The sequence below is a fragment of the Phymastichus coffea genome, unplaced genomic scaffold (assembly GCF_024137745.1).
Source record: "Phymastichus coffea isolate CEN01 unplaced genomic scaffold, Cenicafe_Pcof_1.1 PCOF00006, whole genome shotgun sequence".
NCBI classification, from domain to species: Eukaryota; Metazoa; Arthropoda; class Insecta; order Hymenoptera; family Eulophidae; genus Phymastichus; species Phymastichus coffea.
This window is the reverse complement of record NW_026706817.1, coordinates 380,058-399,871: the sequence shown is the minus strand read 5'-3', so window position 1 is coordinate 399,871 and position 19,814 is coordinate 380,058. Positions and strand designations below refer to the sequence as shown.

At 32.9% G+C, this 19,814-nt stretch overlaps 1 protein-coding gene across 2 annotated transcripts in view; it reads left to right on the top strand.

Moving 5' to 3' along the window:
- The window catches only part of LOC131668304 (glypican-4), a 412,396-nt gene that overhangs the window by 200,001 nt on the left and 192,581 nt on the right, over nt 1-19,814 (top strand). The window lies entirely within an intron of this gene.

Here is a 19,814-nt window from a genome sequence, read left to right as displayed (position 1 = left end):
TTTGCTGCTATCTAAAAACATGGATCAAAGAGTTTGCATTAAATTTTGTGTGAAAAATGGAATCAAATGTTCCAAAACACTTGAAATGCTGAAAGTGGCATACGGTGAGTCTACTTTAAGCCAAAAAAATGTTTACAAGTGGTATAAACTCTTCCAAGAAGGCCGAGAAGACACCGCCGACGAACCTCGTTCTGGACGCCCCAGCACATCAACAACTGATGAGAATGTTGAAGAAGTAAAGAAAATAGTGTTGGGAAATCGTCGAATTACCATTAGAGAAATTGCTGATGATATTGGCATCTTATTTGGTTCGTGCCAATCAATTTTGACGAGTGTTTTAGACATGAGACGTGTGTCAGCGAAATTTGTTCCGAAATTGCTCAATTTCGACCAAAAGAAACGTCGCATGAGCATCGCCCAAGAGCTACTGAATGACGTCAACGATGATCCAGATTTACTCAACAGGGTTATAACAGGTGACGAAACATGGGTATACGGTTATGACGTCGAGACTAAGACTCAATCGTCCCAGTGGAGGCATTCTGGATCACCAAGACCAAAAAAAGCACGCCAAGTTCGATCAAATGTAAAGGTTTTGCTTACAGTTTTCTTTGACTGCAGGGGCGTGGTGCATCATGAGTTCTTGCCACAGGGTAGAACAGTAAATAAGGAATATTACCTGCAAGTTATGCGCAATTTGCGCGAAGTAATCCGCCAGAAACGTCCGAATTTGTGGAAAAATAAAAATTGGCTTTTGCACCATGATAACGCCCCTGCTCACACATCGTTGCTTGTGCGCGAATTTTTGGCTAAAACCAACACAGTAACGATGCCACAGGCACCGTATTCCCCATATCTGGCCCCCTGTGACTTCTTCTTGTTCCCAAAACTGAAGAGGCCCATGAAAGGACGGCGTTTTGCCACGATTGAGGAGATAAAGACGGCATCGAAGGATGAACTAAACAAGATCACAAATTTTTGAAATGCTTTGAGAATTGGAAAAAGCGTTGGCACAAGTGCCTTATATCCGAGGGGGATTACTTTGAAGGAGATAAAATAAAAATTGATGAATAAATAAATATTTTTTGAGAAAAATAAAAATTCACCTTACTTTTTGATCACACCTCGTATATCCCAGTCACTCCCAGTCACCTACTTTTACCCCCCCCCCCCCCCGACAAGATTATTAAAACTTTGAAATTATCTATTTTTAATGCAGATTAACGTATAGAGTCGGGCGGGGGCGCATTTGAAAGCTCTTGAAAAGTGCTTTTAAATGGTGTAAGTCATGAATATAATAAAATATTTTTTCAATTTTTTTCAATCGATAATTGAAGACAGAAAATTGTAAAAACTCTTGTTCATCTTTGATCTCCGGTCAAATTTCGAAAAAAAATAACATAAAAATTTGGAGCTCGGCATTTTGTGGCTCTTTCCAAACCCTATCTAAATCACTCGTTAAAAAATTATTTTCATCGTATATGATGCCAGTGTCAGCTGTTTTCCCAAAATTTTACACTTTTCTTCAACTTTTCATATCTTCGTACATTCAACTGATAGAAAAAAACTTATATAAAAAAAATGTTTCGTTTTTTAGGTAGAATAACATTAAATTTTGTTTTTTATTTTTTTTCGGTTTTTTTGGCTCTAGGTAAGATTTTTCCACTTTCGTGGTGGCCACTGCATGACTTTCAGCTTTTTCTGTCTTTCTAAATTCGACAAATAATTTTTACATAATATGGAAGTGTGTTTGGGATCATTATCATGTTGAAATTCAAACTGTCGTCCAACTAATTGTTACCCTGACATCACTGCATGCTTTTGTAAAATGTTTTGGTAACTTTATTTTTTCAAAATTCCATCAATTTTAACCAGATCGTCTACTTTTTACCCAGCAAAACAACCCCATACCATGACTAAACCACCACCATGCTTCACACTGGGAATTAAACAATCATCGATATATTTTTCATCAACTCTTCTTCTTACATACACTTTTCTGCTATTTCCAAAAATTTCAAACTTTGATTCATCGGACTAAAGCACTTTCTTCCAATCATCAACTTCCCAGTTTCTGTCTGTTTTTGCCTACTGTAGGCGTTTCTTTTTATTAATTCTTCGTAGTAGTGGCTTTTTAACAGCAATTCGACTAAGAAGTCCCTTTTCACGAAGACGCCTTTTCACTGCACTCACACTTACCAATTTTCCTCGTGCATGTTCATTAAAATCGGCGTCAAGTTCCGAGGCGGTCACTTTTCGATTTCGCAAACTCATTTGGTAAAGGTATTTGTCTTCTTTGGCTGTAGTTTTTTTTTTAATTTATTTTAAAGTCGCACCCCCTTGTAGGTATAAGCGACTACATAGTATATTACATTTGTTTACATATCTAATGTATAAGTACATTATTTTAGTTATTACATATCAGTATAATGTTTACAATGTTTTTGTAGGATTTACAAGGATAATGTAATATTTACAATAATTATATAGTTTGTTATATTTTATATCACATGACGCAAATTTGTTGTGTTAATAAATGCAATTATATTTTTACAGTTTGTTGTATCTATTAGTGGGTTAGTGTTGTTATTGAGTTTAAATTCGTTTCGTTGGTTATCGTATTGTTTACATTCCTGTAGTATGTGTTGTACGCTGATGTGAGTTTTACATTGGTCGCAAATTGGTGGATTTTCCTTTTTAAGTAAATGTTGGTGTGTAATTTTGGTATGACCTATTCTTAAGCGGGAGATGATTATTTGGTCTCTTCTATTCAATAGTAAAGCTGGATTAATGTCATGTACATTTGTTTTTATCAGTTGTAAATAATTTTTATTTGGTATTGTTTGCCATTCTTTATTCCATCGTTTTTTGTTTTTATGGTTAATATAATTATTAAGATCTTCTTTATGTATACTATATATTTTGGTTGGGTATCTTAAGTTGCTTGCTAGTTCTATTGCTTCTTTTATGGATGTAATTTCTTGTGATTGTGTAGAAGAGTGTAAAATTATAATTTTTTCATTTAACTTCTCTAATTCAGTGATTATTTTATGTATTATAGATTGTTTTTAATATCTATTTTGTATCAAATTAGCTGTTGCTAAGGAATTTATATAAATAATACATTTGTGGTTTTTGTTTATTATATTATTAATTATTTTTTGTAGTAATAATTCAATGGCACTTTGTTTACTATACTGCTTTGGAAGTTTGAGTAATATATTTTCTTCGTTTGGTAAGAGAGCAGCTGCTACTGTACAGTCTATTTCTTTTTTTACTTCGGTAAAAATTTTGTGCCGGTCAAGTTGAATGTTGTTTAGTTGTAGTCCTGGCTCTTCTTCTTTGTACACTAAAATTATTAAATTATTTAAATTATTATAAAATATTATTTTATTTATTATAAAATTATTTAAATTTGTTGATTTTGTAGATTTTTAGTAATTTCTCTATTCTATAGTACAAAGGTTTGTTAGCATTCTTTTTATTGTGGTAATTATTTGTATTATTTGAAATTATATGGTGAAATTGATTCTTAGTTGACGATAATATTTTTATAGCATAATTTAGTGTGAGCTTTTCTCTTCTTAAGTTTAGAGGTAGAACTTGCTTTGCTTTCACTTAATGTACTAATAGTAGGGCTGATTATGAATGTTCCTGTAGCTATTTTCATGCTTTTGATAAGTATGGTGTCAAGTTTTTTTAGTGTATGGTTTTTCGCTGATCCATATACTATTGATCTATAATCGAGTTTCAATTGAATTAACGCTTTATATGTATTAACTATAATTTTGTGATTTGCTCCCCAATTTTTAGTAGATAGTGTTTTTAAAATGTTCATTCTATTGTAGCATTGGTATTTTAAGTTATTTATGTGTTGTATCCATGTTAATTTTTTGTCGAAAGTCATACCTAAAATTTTTAATTCTTTTACCATTGATATTTCTTGGTCTTCAAGTAGTAATTTTATATTTTTTGTTTGATTTTTTTATTTTCCTAAAAATGCAAGCTTGAGTTTTTGTTCTAGAGAATTTGAAACCTGTTTTGTTTAATGTAATTATGAGATCATTTAGTACATTTTGAAAAATTGATTGAATTGTTTTAATGTTACTTCCTGAACAAAAAATTGTTATATCATCAGCAAAAACAGTGCATTTTACTGGGGATGGTATACATTCTGTTAAATTGTTAATTGCTAGTAAAAATAATGTGACGCTTATTACTGAACCTTGTGGTACTCCATTTTCAATATTAACTTGTTTAGATACCATATTGTTAACTTTTACTTGCATTGTTCTATGAGAGAGGAAGTTTTTTATGAAATAATAAATATCACCATTTATATTATGTTTTCATAAAATTTCAAGAATACGTCTTCTCCATATAAGATCATATGCTTTCTCTATATCGAGACAGATAGCCAGTAAGTGGTGATTATTTATAAAAACATAACACATATTACATTCTAATGTAGCTAAACAATCAGTAGTGCAGCAGTTTTCTTTGAAACCACTTTGAACTGTATTTAGAATACTATTTGTATCCAAAAACCATCTAAATCTCTTGTTTATAATTTTTTCAAAAATCTTACAAATACAACAAGTTAGAGATATTGGTCTGTAGTTTTCTTTATTTTCTTTATTTTACCTGGTTTTGATATTGATATGACTATAGATCTATTCCATATGTTAGGAAAAATTCGTTTGGTCCATATAATGTTGAAAATATCTGTTAAGGTGGACACAGCTTCATTTGGTAAATTTTTAAGAAGTAAATTCGGTACATTGTCAGACCCTGGGCTGTATTTTTACTAGCTGAAATTGTATTTTTTAATTCATAAAATTTAATCGATGAAATTAACAGATTTTTGTTGTATTCTGATGTATTTTCTTCGTTTATGTGAATGTTTTCTTGTTCTATTTTGTTTTTGTATGCTAAGAATTCTGGATTAAAATTTTCATGGCTAGAATTTTTTGAGAATTGGTCAGCTAGTAAGTTAGCAATGTATTCAGAATTGTTAATAATTTGATTATCTTCGTAAAGTGCAGGTATAGTGTATGAATGCTGCCCATCGATTGATTTCATTTTTTTCCACAATTCGATAGTAGGAAGATTATTCATTGAGCTTAAAAATTGTGTCCAAGAATTTGCTTTGCTAATTTCACAATATGTTTTGCTATTGCTTTGCATCTTTTAAATTCTATCTTGTTTTCTGTAGATTTATGTTTTTTATATTTGTTTAAGGCTTTTTTGCTTTCTTGTATGGCTTTTTTACATTTTACATTCCACCAAGGAATATGTTTTTTTAGTGTAATTACATTGGTTTTTGGTATAGATTGATCCTCTGCATTTAAAATATCAGTGAAGTCTTTTATTATTATGTCTATATTTATATTATTAGATACATTATTAATGTTAATAAGTTTGCTTAAATTGTTTATATCGTTATGAATTATATTTTTGTATTTTTCCCAGTCAGCTAGTTTATACTTCCATCGAGGAAAGTACGTTATTAGGGTTGAAATGTTATATTTGTACTTAATAATTTTGGGAAAATGATCACTTCCGTAAAGAGTGTTTAAATCTTGCCAATCTATATCAGTAGCGATTGTATTACTACATATTGATAAATCAATAGAACTTTTTTTGCCGTTTGCAATATTAAAGTGAGTTGGTGGATCATCATTCAGTAAAACTATGTTATCATTATTAATTAGAAATTCTTCAATGTATTTACCTCTGTTGTCAGTCTTATGAGAGCCCCATAAAAGACTATGACTGTTAAAATCTCCTACTAAAATGAGTGGGGATGGAAGTTACTGTGTTAATTTTTCTAAGTCTATGATATTGATATTATTTTGACAGATTAAATATATATTATAAATACAGACTGATTTCTCAATAATTATAACATTGGTTGCTACAGCTTCGATTGGTGTATTTAATTTAATTTCTTTGCTGAATAAATTGTTTTTTATTAAGATACAAACACCTACACTAGTTGCTAGACAGTTTAATCGATTTTTATTATAACATGTGTAATTTTTCATTTGAATGGATTGATCATTTTTTAGATTTGTTTCTTGGAGGCATATTATATCTAATTGTTGTTCAGCTATTAGTTCTTGTAGAAATTCATACTGACCTCTAAAACTATTTATATTACACTGGAGTAAGTTCCCCATTTTTGTAATTTTGTTGTTGACGTTGTTGTTCATTGTATGTCTTCAGTATCGGAGTTTCCAGGAGTATGTAATAGTGTAATTACTGTATTTGGATTTTTGAGGTATTTTAATAGTGACGTACATCGAATTTTTATACTTCTGTTATTAACTACTGGATATATTTCCATAAATAAACTTTCGAAAAAGTTTCGATAAATAAACTTAGTTCATTGAAATCTTGTGTGTATTGTTTTATTATATTTATTGGATTTTTAACCTGGTTCGTCTAATTTATTTTTTATAGATTTTAGTTTTTCCTCCATTTCGTCATGCTTTAATTCAATTGTTTCCACTGTTTCAGTTTGGCTATTAGATCTACTGGGTTATAATTCTTTTTTAAATTGTTTAAAATGATTATTAGTTTTTTTGTAAATTGTTTAGTTACGCTTGTTTCATGTTGAGAATCTGTCGAGCTAATTTGGGAGTGTGTTCTTTTGTAGTTAGCGGTATTTTCCATAAATGTTACATTTTGTACATGAGATATGTCAGTGTCGTCAATAGTTTCATCGCTTAGAATATATGGATTATCGTTTATGTTTACATTTGAACTTTAATGTGATAGAAATTGACCAGTGATTAAAACCAGTGTCTAAGAGACTTTGCCATTATAACGCCTTCGAAACCTTCCAAAATTAAGAGGCGTTATAATGGCTAGGTCTCGAAACATAGTAAAAGCGTCAAGGCCAAGACTTCAGCGATAAACTGCTGAAGTCAGCGGCGCACGTGTGTGCGCTTGTCGAGCCTTTGCAGCAGAGACAAAGCAATTAGAAGGAGACAAAAAATAGGAAGGAGAGAGAAAGAGAGTAGGCTGCTGCAGCGAGGCAGGCGCGCGACCAGTGGCGATTAGCCGGTTCTTGAGTACGGACGCTACTTTCGCCAGAGTTAATACTTAAATCAAACCCATTATCTATATTCGACTTGAGTTAAGTCTCCGTGCACAAAAAGAAAAGAGTTTGCCATTACTTATTGTGTTTCGAATTCCAATTATAAAACTAACACCACAAACCAAATTTATACAAACCAAACAGGACCAAAACAACAGAGTGAGTACTTCGACGTTCTATTCTCGATAAAGCGAAATCTCTTCCTTGTTTTCCCTCTCTCTCTCTTTATTTCGATAATTACTTATTATATTCAGTGTTCTCCTTTCAATGAATCCATATGTTTGCGTACCGGGACCGGATGCGTCACGACGACCGAGCGCGTATTTTAGAATAGTTATTTAATAAAATTATAAATTAGATAGTAACGCGATAGAGATATCAATACTAGATATGTTACCTTATGTATCTATATATATATATAAATCTATCTTATGTTACCCGTGTATTTTCATTTTAATATCCAGCGAGCCGCACCCCCCCCCCCCTCCCTCATTACTCTCACTTATCCCTCGCGTGGACGAACTTCGGACATTGTCGGCAAAAACGCGATCCATTCGCTGAGACGGTCGGAGTACCGTATCGAAGGTTCAATTCGTCCGAGTCAGGACCACTCGGAGCTAAAACGGTCTAACACATGGTCGTTTTGAAAAAACATCAAAACTGCCACTTAACATGAACTATTAAAAGTCTTACAGTCTTTGGCTAAGTGGTCTTCTACGTTACAATTGAAATATTTAAGGAAATCAGTACTTGTATAGATAAAGTAATTTATTTCGTCATACAAAATTTAAAAAATTTTTGGAATGTTTGTAATGTCTTCTAGCTTGATATAAACTTGGCGTCTAAAATTTGAAATATGCGAGTATCCTTCTTTTGCAATGGAGGTTTTCAGTTCTATAACTGGTAAGCCACTTTTTACATTTAACTGTTCGAGTATATCTTCGAATATATGTTTGGAATACAAATCGGAGCATTTCAGAAAATTACTTTTTTTAGTTTACTTAATAATGGTCTAATGGTAACTGTTTTGTGTTTTATTATTAAAAATTCGTGCTTATCTGTAATTTCGTTGACGAGATCTTTGTTAGATAGATATAAACAGATTCGGTTGTTTGAGATCCTAGATGCTGCAATGATATTAGTCGGTTGCACTTATTTCTCCTATTGCACAGGCATAGTCGGTAAGATTTAAGTCGTCCACACACTCCATGATGAGGCTTTGACTTTTTTTTGGAACAGATTGATTTATAGCTGCATAACTAGGATTAATTGATTTTTTTAGTTCGAACGTTGGAATTTCACTGTTTTGTGTATCTTTGTAATTTTGACTTTTTATTTCTGAAGACATTTTAATGGTAAATTGTTTTATCACTCGCGATAGAGCAATAATTGTGAGGGCATTTGCCCTAATTTTCTTTCTATGATTGTATAGCACCGAGAGTTATGAGAAGCGACTTATGAACACGTCTATTACTTGTCGACTCTCGATAGAAACTCCGTAGTTTTTCTTCTTAGCATTTGGTACCTATTTTCTACACTACCTGTTGCCCTGTACTTTTTAACATTATAAACGATCGTGCGCTTTTCCATTTTCAATTTTTTTGCAATGGCATGATAACTCCTCATGATCGTTACACAGTATGGAATTCGTTATTCATGCTCGAAATTTTCACTATAGAATGATGCGCTTATAGCCATAAGTATAGATGTTACGTCTCAAGACGTATCTTTACTCATTTACATTCTTTAAAAAGTGCAATCCCGAATTTCGTAAAATCAAAACTATGTACACATCCACCAGAAAACTACACGGCAGCAAAATACAAAGACCATACTCAGCATTACACAACACACATTGAACTCAAAAGAAAAAATTACCCAACTACACAGAAACATCAGCGATTAATTGAGCACAAATCTATGTATATAAGACGAACCACCTGTAAAGAGTCAGTCATCTTTTATTGTTACTCCGTACACGTCAGTTCGACAATTGACGAATAAACTTTACGTATCGACGCTACAGTCGCGTGCAAGCCGACAATTTGGCTAACTATTCAATTATTACCTGTCAAACTATATTATTTGATCTTAATAAATACGCGATCCATTAAAAGTGAGAACGTGCAACTTCATTATTTAACCTATCCAAATACCGAGATCTACGATACTGAAAGTACTCTAGAGACTGTAAGTACAACAAAATAATAAAACACATTCATTCCTATTCATATATCGTATATTCCTCATTACTTGTGAGCCTCAAACAGCCACTAGTACTATATTGGTACGTTTCGCACATTCGCTATTCGTAGTTTATGCACGAGACGTAACATAGAAATATTTGAAAAGGTATACCTGATTTGATCTGAGTAGGGGTTTTATAAACACTGTAATGGTAAACACCTTCAGTATTCTTGAGCATGTTATATACTAAGTATTTCTATCAGGCTGCTTTGTCACAAGTAACTCCATTAAACCATTTGTTTTCGGATACTTGAAATCATCAAGCTTACGGTATTCTCATCAAAAGTCACTGTAGAGTTACCAAGCACATAAGCTCCACTTTTTTCTTTGCGCACACCATAAATCAAATCCAAAAAAATTGCGTCTTTTTTATCCAAAGCATTTATGTACTTACCGACAGGCAGGCTCTCATTCTCGCTTAATTCAGATAAACTGTGATAAATTTGTGTATTGTTGTACATAACGATAGCATCAGAATCTTCACTGCTAGACTGTAAGTTTCCATACTTATCACTAACAGCACCAAAATAAATATTTTCATGTTGTGGATTTTCTTGAAAAACTCTGTCTTTTTAACTGAAAAAACTTCAGGGGGAGGAGGAGGATTTTTACTTGCAAAATTCTTGATTGTTTCTACTAAATTTGTGATTCGTCCCACTACGCTCATTATAGTATTTAGCGGATCAATTATTGGCTTGAACGTCTTATTCAAGACTATCAGCACAATCTTAAGCATGCTTCAGTAAATTATACTTCTTTCTGATTGATTGCATCTCCATCTTGTGCTGTCACAAGTTGAGAAAGCACATGTTTTTCTTTTTGATGATACTCCATGTGGACGCTTCAAAGCGTACTATTAGACTGTGTATTATATATTACTGCTGTAGTATATTTATAACAAAGCAGTCAACACCCTTACGATATCGTCCATTATTTATTGCTCTATCCTTGTCAATTACTAAAAATCCATATATATCATCCAGTCAACATTTCGCACATAGTTCTTTAAATTGATTGTAAGTCATGTCCAAATTCACGTGATCGTCAAATATATGTTTCATATTTACTTCGTCTTGTCGAAAACCGCCAACAAATTAAAGTTATCTCTTACGAGATGTTTAGGAATACGAGCATACGTTTGTGAGAGGTAGAAGCAATCGAGACTTCTATGTCTACCTATACAAAAGAAAGCACGCACGTTGTCTTGCTTCTCGCACGCGATGTCATCGAATATCATTATCGAATTGAGTAATGTATGGTCGGGATAAATCACTGACTCTTGCTCTTTGAAGCTCTTTGAAGAAAAAATACCTCACTCCGTCTATAGGTTTCAACATCTCTTCCAGTAATTTACATTTTGGTTGATTGAGGAATTTCAAGTAAATGCAGACGTTTTCAAATCTAACGCCATTGGGACGAGTAATTAACGCCAAAAAACTATTGTTTTTACCACAATTAGATGGACCACAAAAAATGGCTCTAATACTATGTGGAAGTGAATCCTCATGTTACTTTGATAGTTTATCTTCCCGTACGATGACGTTGAAATTTTCGACAGGAAGTTTTACAGTTTGCTCTTTAAAATCCATGTTCACGAGACAAGGTTCAAACAGTAACTGACCCAATGGCTATTTCTATATATATATATTCACGTTTATAGTTTTTAAGGTTAGTCGTGTGTTGGACTTCATATAGTAATGATTACATACAAATATCAAAGAGTAAAGAAAGGACGAGGGTTAGTTAACAAAGTCATCAATAAACTTTCGTTTGAACTTCATATTCCAGGTTGCCGGTATTGTGGTCCGGAAAATAAATTGCAGGAGCAAATTGCTCGAGGTGATTCAGGCATCGATCCTCTTGACGCAGCTTGTAGAGAACATGATATAGCTTATTCAAAAAATCGAGAAAGTGTAGAGTATATAAATAGCGTAGACAGAATTTTACCTGAGAAAGCTTGGAAGCGAGTGTTCGATAAAAATTCTAGCATTAGTGAAAAAGTAGCTGCATACGCTGTAGCTAACGCCATGAAATTAAAATCTGAATTCGGTATGGAACTCAAGAATAAAAAGGGACAAAAAAAACTCGAGTAAAAAGGTCGCAAAAAGAAATATCGAAAGTTAATAGACATGAAAAACATAATCAAAGCTGCCAATTTTAAATGGTCAAAAAATAAATGTGCTCCAACGATCATTGGCACTACTCTAAAAAGAACTTGGTTAAAAAGGTTGGTGTAAAAGCTAATATCAAAACTCCACGAATTCTGCCAATTTCCAAGATGGGTGGAGCTTTACCCTTTCTCGTTCCTCTTTTTGTTAATCTAAGCGTAACTGGTGCTCTAGCTGGTGGAGCTACAGGAATAGTAAAAGCTGTAAATGATGCAAAGTCTGTAAAACGACAATTAGAAGAAAGCAAAAGACACAATAAAATGATAGAGGCCATTGCACTAGGTAAAGGGATGTATCTTAAACCATATAAAACAGGCTATGGGCTACACCTCAAACCTTACTTGGGATCAGCTTTAAAAAAAAAAAATTTGAAGTAAATTTACCTGATAAAGCTCTCACAAACATCGATTTAATGAAGTATGCCAAAATTTCAAGTATACCAAATTTCTGAGTGTATATGACAAATGACTTACCAAAATCTGGACCACATTATCGAGAATCAGCTATAATTAATTTCGATGACGTTAACGGAATAGGCATACACTGGGTTGCCTATCGGAAAATTGGAAATTTGATCTAATGACATATCTTGGAGTAGATGAGGTCAAATACAATATAAAAAAATATCAAAATTTCGATAGCTATAATTGCGGTCATCGTTATTTGCAGTTTTTGTGTGGGGCTATATAAATAAAGACACCATAAAAAGTTATTTATCGTATTTTACAGTTATGGAAGAATCATTCACTTTTACTCTCTCGGGTAATTCTTCTCTACTGGAAGCGCAATATTTTCCACCCTTTGAACTAATAGCAAATCAAAGATACGTTTTGAGTTTAGTAGAATTTTTGACATTCAACTCTATACTCAATATAGATATAAATAACAATAAATTTTACGTTGGCGATAAACCACCTGTAATCTTACCTGTGGGCAGTTATGAAATTGATGATATTGATAAATTTCTTCGTAAAACCTTAGAAACTGAAATGACAGTGAGTCTGAAACTGAACAATAATACTTTACGTTGTGTAATTGAAAGTTCGGAAGATATCGATTTCCGCCCTTAAGATTCCATTGGTCGAGTACTGGGATTTGCACGGCGAAAACTAGAAAAAAATCAACTCTCACCATTCGGATCTTCTAGTAAAAATTCTCAAAGTAAATGCTCTGAGAGTCGAGAGTAATATTACCTCAAGTGCATATATGAATGGGAGTAAGGTTAACGATATTCATGAATTTTTTCCTGCAGTACTATCTGGATATAAAATTATCGAAGTTCCTTCAAATGTGATTTATCTCCCAGTTACCGTAAAGTGTATAGATAATTTACAATTACGCATCGTTGACCAAGTCGGAAAGGATCTAGCCGTATAAGATGGTCAAAATTGCCCCGGCGGCTTAAAAAAAACTGATTATACCGTCATGTTCCTCCTCAAAAATTATCCTTCGAAACCGATTTTCAGATTTTAAATCTCACTTTCGGCCTTCTAGACCGTAAAACGTCATTTTTAGTTTTCCGACGATATCACGGTCAATTTTTGAGCTAGAAAAAATTTTTTTTTTCAAATTGTAGAGTTTTTTAAACCCTACCAAGTGGTGTGATACAAAAAATGTTTGGCGCGAAATTCAAATCTTTACAGGCGTTTGAAATTTTTAAAACTCGATATTTTAAAAACAAAAAAATACTCATTTCTGGAAAAAATATATATTATGTATTTGCAGCTCCGAAATGTCTGTTAATTTTTCCAGATTTTTAAGTGGTGGAACGACCTCAAAAAAAATAAAAACCAATAACAAATACAGTTTTTTGACTCTAGAGCCTTGTAGGTTGAACTTACGGTAGAATAAATATCACCACTGTATTCTACGGGAAAAAATACATTGAAAACATATGTAATATGTGTTACAATATTTCAATAATGATAGTGGCCTATAACAAACTTATTACGCGCGTCAAGCACACTGTACGCTAAGGTAAAGTTTAATAATTTTTATTCATATTTATCATTTGGGTCGAGTGAAGCTACCTTCTAGAGGTCCTAAAAATCTTTTGGAAGGTTTAGAAGCCTTAGAATCGATTTAACACGTACCTCAATAACGCACCTGAAGTTTCCCTGATCCTCCATTATTAAGGATTTCGACCGTTATTGGGTCACTGCATACTGTGGATCAGTTTTCTTGTTCTTAAAACCTTCTATCGCTTGTATCTGATATTTAAAATAACAAATTATTTACTAATAATTATAATTTATCAAAAATATTTACGATTCTTTGGAAAATATTGATGAGTAGTTGTAGATTTTCAGGGAAAGAAACTTACACACCGTTTTGTCTGTAATAATAATATATCATGATAATAATATACAATAGCTCGATATCATAGAAGTAATCTTATTTTGGCTTCCTGGGGTAATGCAATCTTGAACAAAATAATATTGATTTTGAGTTCAAAAGCTTTCATAACTTATTTCAATTTGAGATATGTACGAGGGTGGTCCGATAAGTACTTAGCCTACAAAAGAAAAACGAAAATTTTGGACAAGTTGCGTTTTATTTTTCAATATAGTCTCCTTTTAGTTCGATACACTTGGCCCAGCGATGCTCCAACTTCTTTAACCCGTCTGAAAAATACGTTTCCTCGAGGTCTGAAAAGTAGGCTTCCGTGGCAGCGATTACCACCTCATTCGACTCAGATTTCTGCCCGGCGAGTGACTTTTTCAAGCTTGGAAACAAAAAGAAGTCGCACGGAGCTAAATCTGGAGAATACAGTGGATGGGGCAGCAGTTCGTAGCCTAATTCGACCAATTTGGCCATGGCGACGGCGGAGGTGTCAGCCGGTGCGTTGTCATGGTGAGAGAGCACTTCTTTCTTCGCCAAATAGAGCCATTTTTTCTGCAATTCGACGTCGAATCGGCCCAATAATTCGGCATAGTACAGCCCTGTGACCGTTTTTCCCCTCTCCAGGTAGTTGATGTAGATCACACCTTGTGAATCCTAGAAAACGGTGGCCATCACTTTTCCGGCCGATAGGGCAGTCTTCGCCTTCTTCGGAGCACTTTCGCCGGGTGAAGTCCACTGTTTCGACTGTTCCTTGATCTCTGGTGTATACCAGTGGATTCATGTTTCGTCGACTGTCACGAAACGACGCAGAAACTCCTTCGGATTGCGCTTAAACAGCGTCATACATTGCTCTGAAGTTGTCTCACGGTTGCGCTTGTTGTCCGGAGTAAGCAAACGCGGCACCCATTGCGCCGACAGCTTTCTCATGCCCAACATTTCATGCAAGACATGCCCCACAACGGTCTTTTGAGATGCCTACGATCTTAGCTATCTCGCGCACCTTCAATCGTCGATCTGCCAATACGAGATCGTGAATTTTTATAAAATACTTATCGGACCACCCTCGTACATCAATTTTATAAGCTATGACTGTAAGGCACTCATCAATCCTCATCAGTATCTTCTTCTACGACGAGAACAACGCCATCATATTAGAAAATCTTTGTAAGATGTTCTGCAGGCCGAACAATTCGAGAAAGATAACGAGCATGTGATATATTATAGATAATGGTGGCCACATGAGAGCAACAGCCAATGGTTCGCAACCCATTAGCACATTCACAACAATATCGGTTAATCCGATATTGTTCGATATTGTATTCGATATTGTATTCGATGAAGGTTTAGAAGCCTTAGAATCGATTTAACGCGTACCTCAATAACGCACGAATGAAACACTCCTAGGAAAAATTTATTGGGAAAGCGCCTTCTCGTGGGGCTTAGAGGTACGAATTGGTCTACACTGGTGCCTTTAAGCCGTGGAATATTCCGTTTATAAGACGCTGAAATGCTCGCATTCCAAGATGCAAGCGGCCAGGCCAAGGATCGAGGAACTCACGTTACTATAGAGCATAGACGCCTGCTCGTCCGTCATCTGTATTATGTGTACTGCTATTGTATTAAAGTGTTTGTTTTAATAAATACCATAGCGCCCATACTATCAAATTCTAGTTTTAGTGTAGTCACGTAGTTGTGTGTTTTCTAGATTATTTTGAACCATTTTTTTACCCGACAGTGATAAAAGTAAGTTCTTTTTCGCAATAGATAAAGATATTTTGCGTAGAAGATTATGTGATATGTCCTGATTTTGTAGATAAAATCGAAAGTGTAGTTTTTAGTTGCAGTATTAAAAATCATTTTTTCCTATTATTCACACTTTAATATTTAGAATTTAGAATCATATAATCATATTGAAATGTAACTGAATTAAAACTCTAACCATAGTTTAAGTTCACATTGCTTGAAAACTTAAAAGAAACACTGTACCAATTAATAATTAAATAACAAAAACTAAATAATAACATGTAACTACCTAATATCATTTACAAACGAAATCCACGTTGATTGAACAAAATCCAGAAAATACTTAAAAAATGCTAAAAAAATATTTAAAAAAGCTTCTAGCTCAATAATTGACCGTGATATCGTCGGAAAACTGAAAATGACGTTTTAGGGTCTAGAAGGCCGAAAAATAAGATTTAAAATCTGAAAATCGGTGTCGAAGGATAATTTTTGAGGAGGAACATGACGGTATAACCAGTTTTTTTTATGCCGCCGCGGCAATTTTGACTATCTTATACGGCTAGACCCTTTAAGAAACTTTCGAGGTGAAGTGATAACAATTAGATTACACCTGAAAAGTACATGATGGGAATCGTTTACAATTTGAACAGTAGTGGTGGGTATATAAGCAGTAAAATATACAAACCAACCATCAGTCGTCGATTGAAAGTAAAAGCGACAACACGGCGAATTCCGAGTGTCAATCGTCATCGGATAGCGAAAGGATTGGCACATCAAAGCATAAAGTTTCTAAAAAGGCTTGGCTTAAAAGTAATTTTTTGTGGAAAGTAACTTGCATTATTTTTTACTGCTTTCAACGAAATAATGTAGAACGTTCTATAAATACAGTCACCTGTCGCCTTTGATGAATCTTTGGATCCTTATGAGATTCATACTCATCAACCGTACACCGATACGTCTTTCAAAAATAGCGATGAAATTCGCATATCAATCCAACATCAAGACCTGCGTCTTTTACCATCTCGTTGCTCATTGCGTATTCGTGATAGATTGTGCTACGATAAGAAGCAGTCTTAACGAATACTCTATTTGTGAAGAACGCCATCTGTCACTTGTTTGAGGAAATTAGGTATGAGCAAAATGCGATAGAAATCGATAAATGCAAAACGTTGATCTAACAGCTATTATGAAAAATTGGTTATCACTTAATCCAAGTCAAAATTGGATTGCTGGAATTGCCCGATGGACAACAGAAAATGATTAGATAATAATCAACGACGAAGGATATTTCAAAATAAAAAATAATAATAATTTCAATTAGACTGTATTATACACATTTGACAGCCATAAAGTTAAAAATTAATTACCTTATAGAAATCAACTTTTATTTTTTCTTAAATTATCTAGTATATTGTCGAATTTTCATACGTTAGACCGAATTATGTGATAAATTATTTTTGAATTCTAAATAGGAAGTACAAAGATTCTTTATATACCAATGACGTATGTGAATAAAAATATACCTCACTAGTGTTGTACAGCCATAAAGATTTTAAATGATTTTTATGACGTTTGACCAATTTTTGCTTTTACTTCACTTTATCTAAATAGTTAGATTTAGTTCAGAAATCCAATAATTAGTTTAGTTTACTTTTATTGAATTACATGTTCAAATTTTTTAATTACAAAACATATTTATTTGCTAGACAAGTTCATTTTATAGTTTTATGAGTATCAAAAAAATGAAAAACATCACGAAAAATGTTTCTTCATTAAACTTTAGCCAAGTGAACATAAATCAATTCAATAATGAATTCGTAATATTTTTTAAACGATATTTTCTTAAAAATTGCTCTTGGTCATATCTCAATCCTTTCAGTATTTATAAATGATTTACAAAATATTCACTATTGTACATCTCACTATAACAAATTACCATTAACTAGTTGTTAAACATGTTATGCGACCAAATCCAGTGTTTTATAATGATGATACGCTACTAATGGGTTAATGTGCAAATTTAATTTGTTTATAACGTAGTAAATGTTAATTATTATAATAAAGCGAATACCTTGAACTCAAGATGACTATCTGAGAAACATGAATAAAAATTTGTTTCATTGCTAACAACTTAGTTATTACTGTTATCAATAAATAAACAATTAATAATTTATTTAAACAAATAATAGTATATTAATCGAAAGCGTTAATTCTGTACATAACAACAACATTGTTATAATTTATTAATCTTGGTTAATCGATTTAATATTTACATTATAACATTTTGCGAAAATACGAAAATTGAATATTATTCAAATATTATTAACTAATTTAAGTAGTTCTTTTTTTGAATTACTTCTACAAGCGATAAACTATTACTATATGTAAAATTTTTTTATTATTTTATTGTAAATATTGTGCTATTGTATTAACTAACTTCATTAGTCAATAACTTTTAACTCTACTTTTTATGATAAGTATAAATTATACTTAAATGATCCATATCAACTTCTGTAAATTTTACAAGATTTAAAGTTTTATTAGCGTTGTCTATCCTATTGTAAACGAAGGAAAATGATTTTGCATACTTGCATAAACAACATGAAGAGGGCTGTCCTGCGAAAATAGGTGGGAAAATTTAAGTATAAATACTCTGAATTTTGCACGGGCTGATATTCTCTCCTAGCCTTGCAAAGTGAGCGCTCGAGATTGAATAAACTTAGTTTATACCTAAGTTATTTCTCTCTAGTATTAACTAAGCGATTTTTTCCATTTCTATTGTAATTTACGCTTGACTCATAGAACATTTCGCGCTATGAGGAACTTGGGCTGTATTATGTTCTTTTCTGAAGAGAGACTTAAGTTCTGCTTATGGGGCACTTTGCATCATATGAAACTAGGATAAAGTCTATCTTTCCTTAAGTCCAATCCTAACAATTATAGATATTTCGTTCATAATTTTACTTCAAATTCAATATTCATAAATACTTTCAAAGTTGAATGAATTCTTACTCATTAACGCAACAGACCACAGGAGTACGAATAAAATATTAATTAATAGGCGATATTAACATCGCAATTTCATCCGTACATATACGGACGTAATGGTAATCTAAGAAATTGTTTTGATTGTCCTGATGGGGTGAGAACGGTAGGTTGCCTTTGTACATTGCAGCTATAATTTATTATTTATCTTGCGTAAGCTACGAAAACAGATAATTTAAACCAGCTAAAAAATTGATATTCTTTTTCACAGAAGAAGAAGTCGATTTATCGAAAACGGAATACGATAAAGATGATATTATTAACCCATTAAGGCCCATGCCAAACCTGGGAAAGATAGCGCCAAACTAACTATGCCAATCGTAGCTAAATCGAAAAAAAAAATATCCGTGTTTTTTCTTTTGCCATTTTCAATTGTTTATAAAAAATTATTTAAACAAATTATCAAAAAGTTATTATTTTCAAAAAACTGATAGCGGCAATCGATTCTACGGGAAAAAACATGAAAGAAATGTATATAACGTTTTTTTGTCAGACGTCAATTTGTTAGTGTAAAACGGCTATAAACAATTGCAAGTCTGTCAGGTACATGTGTATACGCCAAATCCCAAGCAAAATCTATTGCCGATAGCGCCAAACTAACTATGCCAATCGTAGCTAAATCGAAAAAAAAATACCCCTGTTTTTTCTTTTGCCGTTTGCAATTGTTTATAAGAAATTATTTAAACAAATTATCAAAAAGGTATTATTTTTAAAAAACTGATAGCGGCAATCGATTCTACGGGAAAAAACATGAAAGAAATGTATGTAACGTTTTTTTGTCAAATGTCAATTTGTTCCAAAAACAAATAACTGTAAAATAGCGATTTTCTATAATACATTCAAATTTCTATGAAGCTTCATCCATGTGGTCATTTTTGCGATAATTGCATACAACTTTAGAACATTGTTCACAGTACAGCTGAGTTCTTTTTTTACACGATGAAACCTCACAATGTAGGTACTTACCTATTTTTATTTTGTGTTCGTTCGATGAACTATCACTATGTCTTTTTTGTCTGACAGGGCGGTCCCTTGAAAACTTAGCGAGATAATATTGGCAAACTTCTTGCACAAGGTCTTTTGTTCCCTTTGATAATTCTGGATGAAGCTTATTATAGATGACGGTAGAATTTGTCAATGCTGCCTGAATAAGTCTCACAAAG